Raw genomic sequence first — 13,931 nt, 5'->3', positions numbered from 1 at the left:
GCACAATTTTTAGTAACAGTTTATTATTTATCAAGTTATATTAAAAAAGTTTCTTATTTCACAATTACAGCTGTCTGAATCACATTTTACATGTTGCGTATACAGCAGTGAATTCACACTAATCTCAGATCAAAACTTCTGTTTAAATATGTACTTTTAACTTTCTTAGTCAATGCAGCAATGCAGTCAGCAATAAGCTTGACATAAGAACTGAATAGTTGGCTGGGCTCACAGCTCCCTTCAGCTCCACAAGTTGTTACAGTATTGTGTTACAGTACCTCAGAGGCTCACATAGCTGATGGGCCTCTCTTCTCCCCAAGCCCAACCCCTCCTTCTTTACAGTACAAAATGACTGGAAAGACAATACTATGAGTCACTTAGGCTCATTTTTAGTAATTCTAATGCTGCTAGTTGCGGGCCTTTCCCCTGTAATGGTTCTCGCCATACCTTGTCCTGTAGTACCATGTTCAGAGAGGTAGGATAGATTAATACAAAACAAGAGTGAGTCAGCAACTCCAACGGGATGTTTTTCTTGAACTGCAATGAACTCTGGATTGAAGATGATTGATTAATTGCTATTAATTTTGACTAATCACAAAAGAAGAACTAAGCATAAAAGATAAACAAAGAGAAGACAATTGGCTACAGTTCACACAACAAAGGAGCATTAAATATGCAAAAGACAATAAACTGGAATCACAAAAGAATGGCAGATTATCATTGGAATCAGAGATGAATTAGTTAATTGGAATCACACACATTGGCATGAGATAATTGGATTCACATAATGTAGTCATGAGGAGAGTGATGAAAAATACAATTAGCAATAACCAACACTAACTTTCTAGTTTTCCCTAGCCAAGGTAAGACAATCTTCACAAGCAATAAACGCTGGAGCTCTAGTAGAAGTCTGCTGTGCCACAGTATGTCAATAGGGGATTGGCACACAAATGAAAGGGGAAATCCTGGGTGGTAAAAAAGACAATTGTTCACAGTTATATGTCAAGAGAAAGTAGCAAGTGAATAGATGGTAGTGTCTCTCAACAGATTCAACTCACTTAGCAATGAGGGATTTTCGAATGGAACAAACTCTATCTCTTTCCTTTTTACAGGGCTGTATTCCACCTTGCCACAAAAAACTCAGTCTTTTAAAGAATTTTCTACATTTGAGCTGGTAACACAACTCAGTCTTTAATATTCTCACAGTCTCAATGTGGAAAGGAAAGAGGGTTGCCTTTAATAACCTCCTTGCAGTACTTAGCTAGCAGAATCTGGCATTGCAGTGTTTAATTTAGGGAATCTGTTGCTTTTAGTGTCCTTTAATTACACAGATAGTGATAGGGGTCCCTTAATCTGTGTGTCAGGTGTCTGTGGCTCTTGTTACTTAATCACTCATGTACTCACTCAGACCCTCTTAAGTGGAGGTTTTCACTTAAGAGGCCATTACTTATTGGCTCCTCTCAGTCCCAAGATGGCTGCTGTGTCCATGCCTCCCTCAGGCCTGGCAGTGACAAGTCTCTAGCTGTGGCATCACACCACCTGCTCACCCAGCACTTGTCTCTCCGGCAGTACCCTGATGCTTGCACTCTGCAGTGCTGCTCTCAACACACAGTGTTGCGGTTGTCACTTGATTTTCAGATACTGCTCTGTTCCGTGTGTAACAAGCATTCCCACACCTCCTCTGTCTATCCACACCACAACTCCTCCCGCCTTCTTCCCACATGGATCTTGTATCCCAGGCTGCGCCTGTCCAATCAGCTGTCTGCATCTAGTCCCAGCTGTAACTCCTGCTGTGCTGCGCTTTTCCCTTGTGCTGCTGAGGACCTGTGAGTCAGGTCTTAAAGGGACATACACACTACCTTTTAGGGTAGAACAATTGCATTAGATGCAACCACAGCAGGCTGGGCTGTCCCTCACAAGGTTGCATCTGACAATCTTCAAGCAGCTGCTAATTTCAGAGGGAACTCCTAGCCCCTCTGAACCCTTGGCCCCTCTCCCTGTGTTTTCTATCCATTGCAGAATCAGGCAGCCTGGAACATCTCCCATCTGGCAGCTGCAGAGAGGAGCAGCTGACTGGTAGATGTAAATTAAGCAGCCCTTTTCTACTCAGTGTATTGCTGGCAGCTGTATAGAGGTCCAGCCACCACTTCAGTGCATACCCATCAGCTATAGATGAAGGATTAAACTATCCGAAACGTTAGTACTGTATGTGGTGGTACAGTGTCCGTTTGTGGTTATAAGTCCAGAGAGTGCCGCCTCTATTGCTACTTATATATATATATATATATATATATATATACACTGTATATATATATATATATATACATACACACATAGCCATACAGTATGTGTTCCTCCAGAGGTGTATGATGCAACGCCTTTCCAGACTTCAAAACAAACTGAAATTTAATGGTCAAATGAAGAAATTCCTGAAGCTCCTATGAGTAATAGCCATTCCTCTTGCTGAATGTCTCTTAAAAACTTGAACTAATACAGCCACTGAACACCAATGCGTTTTCCTATGCATTTACACTTGGTTTAGTTCCAGCATTTCCATTCTTTCTCTCTCTCTCTCTCTCTAAATAATCTTGGTACATACTGTGTGAGCTCTCACTGAACAGAGAATTATAGTATGTATTACTTAAAGAAGCAAATGCTGAATTTGGCAGATAGGTGGTGCTTTTGCACAGCATATTTAGTATGATGTTTATTAGCCATAGCATAGTCTAACATTAATGCAGAAAGGTGTTATCATCCTCTTGTGCCTGAATACTGCCTGAACTGCTGTTTATTTCCTGGTAGCCTGGCTGACAGAAATCATTCAGTTAAACGTTGCCAGCCTGATCCCTGACCACTTTTCAGTTTGTGAGGAGTGAACTGTGTTGGTATGAGTCTCTCTCTACAGCAGTGCCACTAGCTCATTGGCTATTATGTATAAGGAAATCTCTTTTGTGGTAAGTGGTAGGCCAGCCTCCTTACGGTCGTGTCTTCTGCCAAGCAGGAGCTGGATTACACCTAGGGCATTTAAGACAAGGGGCCCTCCCCTCTTGTCACAGCAAACCCCAGGCTAAGCCCACTGTGTGTGTTCTTCCACCCCCTGTACCTCCATTTGACAGCAGCAGGACCTGCTGCAGGGCCATCGAGAGCAGACAAGGGCCTGGGTACTTTGTCTCATAGCCTCATCTCCACCCTGTGACTCTCAGCCTTATCCACTTTCTCTCTCAGACTCACCTCCCCACCCACACCCCAATGTCTCTTAGCCTCACCCCCCCCCCTTTGTCTCTATCTATCATTCCAAACTCTACTTAAGGTAATCTTAGCCACTCCATGTCTTTCAGCCTTAGTCCCACTTCCCACCTTGTGTTGTCTCATTTCCCACCCTTGTGTCTCTCAGCCCCTTCCATCTGTCTCTCAATCTCAAACCCTGGTATGTCTATGTACATACAGTATGCTCACCTCAGCTCTCTCTGCTCCTCAGCTTGTTGGAGCACCAGCAGGCTCACTCCATCTGACACTGTTACTTCCCTCCCTTTTCAGCAGCAGTGCTGAGGACTCCAGTGCTCCAGAATAGACACGGGGTAACCATTTCCCATCAGCAGTTACAGGCCCCTGTTCCTCATGTTGCATGATTGACAGGATGTACATGGTGCTTCTAAAATTCTCTCTCCCTGTCACGAGCCCTCTACAAACTACTGTATACACAATAATACACAAACAAGCAAAAATGAAAACCCATCAGCCCTTCTTCTTAGGCATTAGAGGTGCACTTCCAGTAAAACAATGCATATAAACTACCCCTCAATATTACGTATACATAGACAGATTTAACAAGTATATATTTATTTTATAACTCCATCTAAACATACAGTGTAAATAAACTGCTAATGTTGTAATACCTCAGTTCTGTTTATTGACAACAACCTCTACAGTACCTCAAAAATTGCACTTAAACCATTCAATGGGGTGACAATAACATTGAATATTGTTGGATATGTACAGTATGTCAAAATCTCCTACAGTATATCAATTGTTGGGACAAAGCCTGCAGCATGCCCACAATCACAAATACCAATCTGATTCTAGACACTGAAGCAACTGATGGGGCGCTCCTCGATAACAGAATCAGTTTTATGCTGTCATTCAAATAAAAATTTTCTCAATAAACTTTATTTGTTAGGACTAGTGCCTGCTTGTGTGTATCATTAATATCTGAGTATCTAAAGAACCTGGTTTCTCTGGGAACATTTTGTGGCATAGTTGGTTGAACACAAAGGGGCAAATGTTCATTCTTTGTCAATAATAAGGGCACCTACTGTGCTATTCAATTGTTCTGGGTGCCCTTTAATTATCACGCTTAGACAGGGTTTAACGCGATGGGCAAAAGTCCTGTTTGGTCACCTACACAGCTGACATCTCACACATTTCACCTTGCAGCCTCCGGGACTGCAAGCTGAAATATGACTGCCATGGTTAATTGGCGTATAATCGAAGCATCATTTGAATAGCTCCAATAGATGCCTATTAGTATTCCCCACCTCACAAACTTTTGAATTGCCCCTAAAGGGTCAATTTGTTACAAAATAAGTAACATATGTAATTGGTTTAAGGGACATAATGATTCAGTAGAACCCCCATCTTGGTGTCTCAGCAGATCCAGACCCTCCTACAAAGTGAGGTCAAATGTTGTAAAAATATTGATCACATATGTTGTAAATATCCAGGATATGATGTTAAACATATTAATTTGTCTGTGTACAGTAGATCTGAACCCATGCTGCAGCAGCTGTGCTCAAAGCCCTTATTGAGGGCTTGAAGTTTGGAAAACAACTCCATGCAGAAATAGACACATTAAAGGGGCAGCTAGATGTTCTCTGTAAGGCATGCAGTTAAAATACCGCCCATCAGGGCCATCTCAATACCGCCAACAGGATCCTGACAGGAGTACTATACCGCCTCCGGAATACCGGCGATATAGGTGATTCCCCCTCTGTGGGTGTCCGCAACACCCATAGAGGGAGGATAGAACAGCAAGCTCACAAGGGGCTTCATTGTTTCCCCCCCACCTGCTGGCATTCTGGCGCACAAGATGCCGCTGTCGGTATAAGGACATTCGGCATCTCATGCGCCAGCATTCCATACCGATTCCCTCTGTTCAGTTTACATGAACAAGAAGCTGTTTCAACAGCACTATAGCAGCAGTTTGAAAGATACTGTACTGTATGTAACATAGTTTCTGAGGCTGAAAAAAGACAAATTGTCCATCAAGTTCAACCTGTTAGTGATCTCCTACGCTGAAATACTTTTAAGACAAATTTTAACTGTGTTGAATATTTAGCCGTAAACTAAAATACTCCTTTGTTTTTTTGTTTTTTTTATTATGTTTTTACTTTTTTCTATTACTATAGTACATGATTTCCCCACCATAACCCTGTATATCTTTATTGATTAGTAATTTATCTAGCCCATTCTTAAAAGTAATGACCGAGTCCCCCATTGGGCGAAATAATCAGGCGCCATGGCCTGGTCTACCACTGCTATGCAGATGATACACAACTGTACTTGTCCTTTTCTCCGGGCACTGATAACCCAATAGCAACCCTAAATGGCTGTCTAGCTGAACTACAGGAGTGGATGAGCGCCAGTTGGCTGCGACTGAGCCCGGATAAAACAGAGGTCCTTATGATACGACCGAAACATCAAAGGACAAGACTGCAGCATAGCCAACCAACTGGACTTACACTCGGGGATTAAGAATTACAGACCAGTGATCGTGTGCGGAATCTTGGCGTTGTCCTGGATAGTGGCTTGACACTTAAACATCAGAAATCAGCCACAATCAAATCCTCATTCTTTCACCTGAGGAACATAGCCAGAATCAAGCACTTAATTCCCTCAGATGATATGCCAAAAGTCATACATGCATTTGTATCATCTCGTTTAGACTACTGTAATGCCCTCTACCTTGGTCTACCAGCAAAAGAATTGCAGCGCTTACAGCTGGTGCAAAACACAGCTGCCAGGCTATTAACCAACCAGCCCCATTCTAGCCACATAACACCCATCCTCTACTCCCTTCACTGGCTGCCTGTACGATGGCGAATCATCTTCAAGATTGGCTTACTGAGTTTCAAAGCATTACATGACCAAGGCCCAAGGTACCTGAAACAGCTTCTGACCCCATACTGCCCCACTCGATTACTGCAATCTGTAGATGAAGGACTTTTAGCAGTACCTAGAATCTACCATAATTCATCTGGGGGTCGAGCTTTTAGTCATGCGGCTCCGACTCTATGGAACTCACTTCCCCGCACAGTGCGAGAGGCCCCAACTATAGAATCCTTCAAAAGTAGACTCAAGAATTTTCTGTTTACTCAAGCATTTCCATAATGTCCCTTTTAGTATCTTCATGCTTCTGTATTTTATGAAAATGTACTTCATTATTTTCTGTACTATATTATGCTATGTATCTGTTAAGCGCCTTGAGTCCTATTGGAGAAAGAGCGCTATATAAATAAAATTATTATTATTTATTATTATTATTACTCTTTCAGGCAGGGAATTCCAAATACATGTTGTCCTTACTGTGAAGAAACCTTTCCGTCTCTATGTGCAAAATCTCCTCTCCTCTAACCTAAGTGGGTGTCCATGTGTCCTTTTTGATGATTTTACAAAAAAAAAATCCCCCGCTAGCTCTGTGTATTGACCCCTTATATATTTGTAAATGTTAATCATGTCCTATCTTAATCTCCTTTTTTCCAGTGTAAACATGCCTAGCCTAGCAAGCCTTTCCTCATATTCTAGCGTCTTCGTCCCCTTAATCAATTTGGTCACCCGTCTCTGAACCTTTTCTAGTTCCAGGATATCATTTTTGTAGTATGGTGCCCATAATTGTGCACAGTATTCAAGATGGAGCCTTACTATTTTTTTATATATTATATATTATAGTTTTTATTTTTTTATATATTATTTCTCATCCCTTGCATCAATCCCCGCTTAATGCATGCTAATACCTTGTTTGCTTTTGTTGCTGCATTCCTACTTTGGGTACTACTGTTAAGTTTTTTATCTGTGTGATTAATACTGTGAATAAGAAACAGAGAGAGCACAGCCACAGGGATGTGAAAGCTGTCCATGTCTGTTCTCTGATAATTAAACAAGATTGTGAAAATTTCCATAGTTTTAATGTTGATTTTCAAGATGAAGCAGTTGGATTTACAGAATGGGCTACCAGGGAACTGCTGCCCATAATCATGCAGCATAGGACCAGAGATGAAGCAAAATATTGCAGGGGCAGCACAGTTTGCTGGGTAGGATAATGTAGCCCACCTGGCAATGTAAGACCATTTCTATACAGCAACAGAATTGCATAATTTAAGTTCCCAATTCTGAAAGAAACAGGTGGAATTATTGCTTGAATGGATGGTGAGATTGTGGTAGGAAGGTGTGGTTAGTGTCAGGTTGGATGCCCAACAGTCCAAGAGTCAAATTATATTTACATAGTGTGCAAGATATAGTGGGTCATTTCACATTGTTGTATTTGATCATTGATTCTATTTTTCAGGTGTGCCACTATCCTAGTAACCTTGTTCCTATGCATCCATGGCATACCATAGAAGATGGGATAAACAGGTTAAGGGTTCTAGCCTGCATGTTTGAGATTGAAAAGATGATGCGACAGGATTGGACCAGATATGGCTGTGGTGACTCATCACATGACAATCGTTTTGTAACAGCATTCACTATCCATGTATAAGTCTCTGCGGTTCACTATGTAACAGTAGGCACTGATCAGTGTGTGTGGTAAGTGTGTGTGTGTCTTTGGGACAGTCACCAGCATTGTGTGGGGTAGAGAGGACAAGAAGTGGCAAAGCCTGGTACAGACAGAACAAAGGGATAATGGTGGTAATGCAGGGACAGAAAACTCACGGTACAAGGTAACATGCAAGCAAATGTTTTTTGACATGTTGAAAGCAGACATACCAAAAGAATAGATAGATTTCATAGCAACTACAGATCTGTTTTAAAAAAAGGAAAGCGTAGAAAAAAGAGCAGATGTGAGAGGGTGCTCCAAAGTACATAACTAAAAGTGATGTAGAAGAGTCAGCAGAGTCCTAAGTCACTATTGCACCCATCCCATATCAGGAAGCTTTACATAGTCTACATAACATGGGGTGGGCTCTTGACTCCACTCAAAGAGTTACCATTTACACTGATCACCATGGAGTGTGTCACAACCCTGCCAATAATGGAAAGGTGGGACCCAGGCACAGACACCACCCCCACATCAGATGGTGAAATATTAGGTCTGTGCCATGAAACAATAGGACCGATACCCATATGTAAATGTTATGGATAGCTAGAATGGCAACGATTAATCTACATAGTGCACAGCCTTACTAGACACAGGAGTTGAGATGTCATTGTTTTACTAGGGTCAGTTACCTGCTACATGTACCATTTGGGGAGAAGGTAAACAGATGTAGCAAACATGGGTTCACTGCAGATTGCAGATTGGACACAGGCCAATGTTGCATGCAGAGGTTTTGGTCTCTGATTTACCACACAACATAACTGGTATGGATATCTCAAGGAAACAGTTCATAGACATCCTGTCTGGGACTTATGTTCTTAGTTTTTTTTGTAAGAGCCTTTACCATATCTGCAGTGAAACCAATAGTGAGAGGGAATGCAAAATGGGACCCTGTGTCCATCCCACCATCTGCAAAATGGGACCCTGTGTCCATCTCACCACCTGCACACCCAGTGAAGCTGAAAAAGTATTACATCCATAGCAGGTGTGAAAGATTGCTGTAGAAGGGTGTATTTTTAATTACAAGCCTGATTGTTCGAAAATGGAGCTAAGCTGTCTGGATGGTTTCTCCTCTGGTTAAAGATTGTTTTGGGAATTTTTGTCTTCACAGCAGTTACTGTCTAGTCTGACTACATCTCCCAGCATGCCACTCTGGGATTTGCAGTTTTTTTTATAATTAATATCCAGTGGGAGTACATCTCCCAGAATGCTCCTCTGGGATTTCATGTTTTGTTGGCCCTGTGAAATGATTATACACCTAGTCATGTTTCCAAGGTGGTTTTAGGAAAAATGTGCTGAGAGAGCAATGTGTCAGTCTATCCAAATCATATGTTGCTGGAAGCTGTTTTTTTAGTAGCTGGCCCATAAGGTAAATAAAACAAAATCAGGGCTCCCATGTTTCAACCACTGAGAGTAAGAGCATCAGAACTGTCATCAGAAAGTCAGAAACATGTTATTAGTATAACCAATTTAGTTATCTACAATGGGAGTGCTCCTGAAACAGAACTATAAAATGGGCATGGACAATGATTGGATTCTTCCTGCTGAGCAAGAGGGAATGCATGGAGTATACAGTATGTACAGGACTAGATTTGATTTTGGTGAAGGGACACTGTATCCAAAGAATATGAAGGGACACATTGCAGACTATGTAAATGGGGGATCAAAAACTTCAAGGATAAAAGATTCTGGGGCAACTTTTATGTTAATAGAACTGGATTTTATCCCTTATATGCAGGTGTTATTGTGTTAGTATGTGTGACTTTCTACTGTTGGGGAGCAACAGATTGATATCCCAGTAGATCAGGTTCATCTGGACTTGGGTGTGGATCATGCAATGGTTATATTAGGGAATGATCTGGGTCAGGTATTGATGTCTCACTTTGTACAGAAAGTTACCAGCAGTCAAATTTACTTTCCATGGCCAACCCTGATAAGATATGGGGCACTGTTGGTCCTGCACTTGAAAATAGTATACCATCAGATTTGTCATTGGTGAGTGAACTTGATGGGTTGAAGATGTAGGTGGGAGTAAAGTATTGTGGGAAAATGGATTGTTGTACTGGGTGGGTTGGTCTATTTTAAGACAGGAAGATCACAGTTCTACTGTGCATACTGTACTAGAGGATCTCCATTGCTGAAGATGTGGGTCATTTCTTTTCTGGTTGTAGTATATGGAGTGGAGAAAGTAGAATGCACTTCATGTTTAACAGAAATGGCAAACCATGAGGAGATGCAATCATAGAACATGAGACAGCAGAGGACTTTACAACAACACAAAAGGTTCTTCGGGCTGTGCTATATATTAGTGTCTGAAATGAACCCAAAAGATGCAGTTATTGTTACAAAGACTGCAAGCTGTAAGGTCACCCACTACACAGTACTCTCTGTCACTGGCTGCACAGTAAATGTCTATAACTCCAAATGATAGTACAGTATGGATTTGTGGTCTTTAATAAAGCTCTAGTGAATAGGACTTACAGCAGTTAACTTATTTTCAGGTCTGGCCATAACCAATGACGGTATAAATTTTGACTCTGACCAGAGGGGTCATAAACAATGGGAGGCCATTGTACTGTTTACTTTTCAGGAACACGCAGGTCAGATCTTTTAAGACTGAGGCAGGAAATAGGAAGCAGGAATGTTGACATTTTTCCAAGTAGGAGAAGAGAGCATACATTTTCTTGTTAAAAGAAGGAATCTTTCTAGCCATACAGACCACCAGTCTGAGTAAACAGTCCTGGACATGATTTTGAGTCAATTAAATTTTCAAGTTGGTTTTAAAAAGATAAAGTTGCTGAGGGAGGGCTGTGTCAATTTTTCCAAATCATGGCCCTCATTCCGAGTTGTTCGCTCGCTAACTGCTTTTAGCAGCATTGCACACGCTAGGCCGCCATCCTTTGGGAGTGTATCTTAGCATAGCAGAATTGCGAACGAAAGATTAGCCAAACTGCTACTAAATAATTCTTTGCAGTTTCTGAGTAGCTCCAGACCTACTCACAGATTGCGATCAGCTCAGTCCGTTTAGTTCCTGGTTTGACATCACAAACACATCCTGCGTTCGGCCAGCCACTCCCCCGTTTCTCCAGACACTCCCGCGTTTTTCCCTAACACGCCTGCGTTTTTTTAGCACACTCCTGGAAAACGCTCAGTTACCATCCAGAAACGCCCCTTTCCTGTCAATCATTCACCGATCAGCAGTGCGATTGAAAAGCGTCGCTCGAACACCAGCAAATCTACAAAGATTTGTGTTAAATAACTTAGCGCATGCGCTCTGCGTACCATGCGCATGCGCAGATAGCAACAAATCGCAGCATAGCGAAAATCGGCAACGAGCGAACAACTCGGAATGACCACCCATGGGTTGCTGGAAGTTGCTGGAAATGTGTTAGTTTAGCAGCTTATGTTCTGAAGGTACTGGGAGGTCTGCTGGCATATCCCTGTATAGTAGCTGCATATGACATGTTATAGTTGTTGGGAACCCATCATGTTGGTGAAGTACAGTGGCCATGCATCTGTGACCCTGAAGAGTCTACTGGAGCTGTTCATCTGATAGCCTGGTAGGAAGTGTATTATACTAGGGTAATTGCCTCTGATGAGTTTTGGGGACTCTTTTGGGACTTCTGGGGAGACTGGTGTTCACAATATGATAATGACGAGATGTTGTTGAAAGCCCTTTGGTGGTTGTGTGATGTTAACTTGGAGGCTGGCATTGTTCTTTACATTACCACTCAATAAATATGTGATTATAAGACACCTACTTAGGAGTTGGTGAGTATTGTGGAGATTTTGGTGGATTTTTTGGTGATTTTTGCGATTGTTGAGTGCTGTACTGTGTGTGTAAGTAGTCCTGTCATACTTGTTGTGTAGTTATTTAAAAGTTTGTCTACTTTTTTGTCCTTGGTTTTTTTTTTCAAGTCTATTGTCATTTTTTGTGAGTGAGTGTGTGTGTGTGTGTGTGTGTGTGTGTGTGTGTGTGTGTGTGTGTGTGTGTGTGTGTTGGGTGTGTGGTGTGTAGTGGTAGTGGAGGAGTGTGTTGTTTTTTTTATCTGTGTTATTTGTAGTTTGTCCGGATTATGTCCCAGTCAGAGGTCAGTGTGGTGGAGGAGGTGAGTGAGAGGGAGGAGGTGAGTGAGGCGGAGGAGGTGAGTGAGAGGGAGGAGGTGAGTTAGGTGGAGGAGGTTAGTGAGAGGGAGGAGGTGAGTGAGGTGGAGGAGGTTAGTGAGGAGGAGGGGTTGGCTGCTGCTGCGGCCTCCAGTGATAGTGATGGTGTTGTGGCTCCGCAGCCACGCACCACTACAAAGACTGGGCGCAATGTGAAATTCAGCTATTCAGAAAATATGGCTTTGGTGCGGGAGCTGATGAGGCATCATCGGCAGTTGTTTGGCCATGATGCTGCCAAGGTGTCCACACGTAGGAAGTCTGTTCTGTGGGGGAAGGTCATTGCGGCTGTGAATAGTGAGGGTGTGGTGAGGTGGACCGAGGACACGTGTCGCAAGCGCTTTTATGACATAAAGCGCCGTGTCAAGGCAAAGATGGCCAAGGAGGCCAAATCAGCCCGCCAAACCGGGGGTGGACAACCCTTCCGTGCATCTTATCGGGATTGGGAGGAGCCTGTGCGTTCACTTATTCCGCCAGAAGTGGTTGGTGCGACTCATGTCCGGGATTCTGACCGGCCAAGGCAGGATGGTGAGTTGTTTTTATTAATTTAAAAGTGTAAACATCTGTGTGTTGTCCTTTGTTGTTTGTAATTTCATCAAGCTAATTGTGATTGTCAGTTTGTTAATTGTTACAATGTGTTGGTGATGTCGTGCAGGCCTGGGCAACCTGTGGCTCTACAGGTGTTGGCAAACTACAAGTCCCATCATGCATTGCCTCAGTTTTGTTATTAGTGAATGCTACATCTGTTGCAGTGCATGCTGGTATGTGTAGTTTTACTACATCTTGAGAGCCCCAGGTTGTCCATGACTGATGTAGTGTTAATATCAATAATTTTTTTACTTTTTTTAATCTGGCTGCCTTGGCCTTTTCCTTCCATTTGATATCAGTACTAAGTCTTTCTAGGTGTATTTAAAAGAAGTGTGTTGAATATGTTGTTTGCATATTTTGAAAACAAATAGATTTCTTTGGATTGTTGTTTATTGTGTGTTGTTGTGGGTTGTCCTTTGTGGTTTTGTAGTGTTTTTCTGGGTCTTTTGAAATTATTATAAACATTTTTGTGCAGATATTTGAGCCTAGTGTTGTATTTGTTGAATGAAAATTGGTACCTTAGCGTGCAATATTGTGGTTGTGTCAAGCTATGTGATTTAGTTTTTAAACATTAGAATATTGTGCATTATTTGGCTTTGTGTATGTGTTAATTTGTGAAATTGAATCTTATTTAAAGTATACACACCCAATGAAGTCAGCCAGAAAAGCTTAAGCATCGTTTAGTTTACTTATCATCAGGTTCCAGATGTTTACATCACAAGAAGGATTTACAGAAAACATTGTTAAATAAAAGTATGTCCATAAGGTAACTCTTCATATTTCTACAGTACGCCAGAGAAGCAGCACAGCCAGGCCACAGCCAACACTGCCAAGTGATGCAGATGGTGGGAATGCAAGTAAGAATTCACTGTAATCACATATTCAGCAAACACATAGAAGCACAAAATGTTAATGTTTATCTTATCACATAGGTTCTCCTTCTGCAAACCCCCCTCCACTAAGGCGCCCATCACAGGGCTCGGTGACTGTGCCTAGGAGGCCATCCAAGAGACGTCGTCTTGAGGCTGAATCTGCTGCTCCATCATCACCACCCCAACGGTGCATCTCCGCAGTGTTGTCCCTGCCACCACAAGCAATTTTGGCGAGTCCACAAAGCGAGGATCCACAATCACCTCAGCTGTCTGGTGAGTAAACATAAAAGTTAATTGTAGCAAAAAGTTTAAACAGTGTGGTCTATGAATTAACCTGGATAAGGCATAATGAATTGATAAACCACTGATATGTGCAAGGTGATCAAGGCAGAAGCAAAACAGATCCGAACAGTAAAAATTCTGAACGTCCCTGTTAGGCTTGTGCCTTTATCACCTTGCACATATCACTGGTTTTTCAAATCCTTAGGTCTTTTCCAGGT

The sequence above is a fragment of the Pseudophryne corroboree genome, chromosome 5 (genome assembly GCF_028390025.1).
Source record: "Pseudophryne corroboree isolate aPseCor3 chromosome 5, aPseCor3.hap2, whole genome shotgun sequence".
Classification (NCBI taxonomy): domain Eukaryota; kingdom Metazoa; phylum Chordata; class Amphibia; order Anura; family Myobatrachidae; genus Pseudophryne; species Pseudophryne corroboree.
This window is presented reverse-complemented; position numbering follows the sequence as displayed.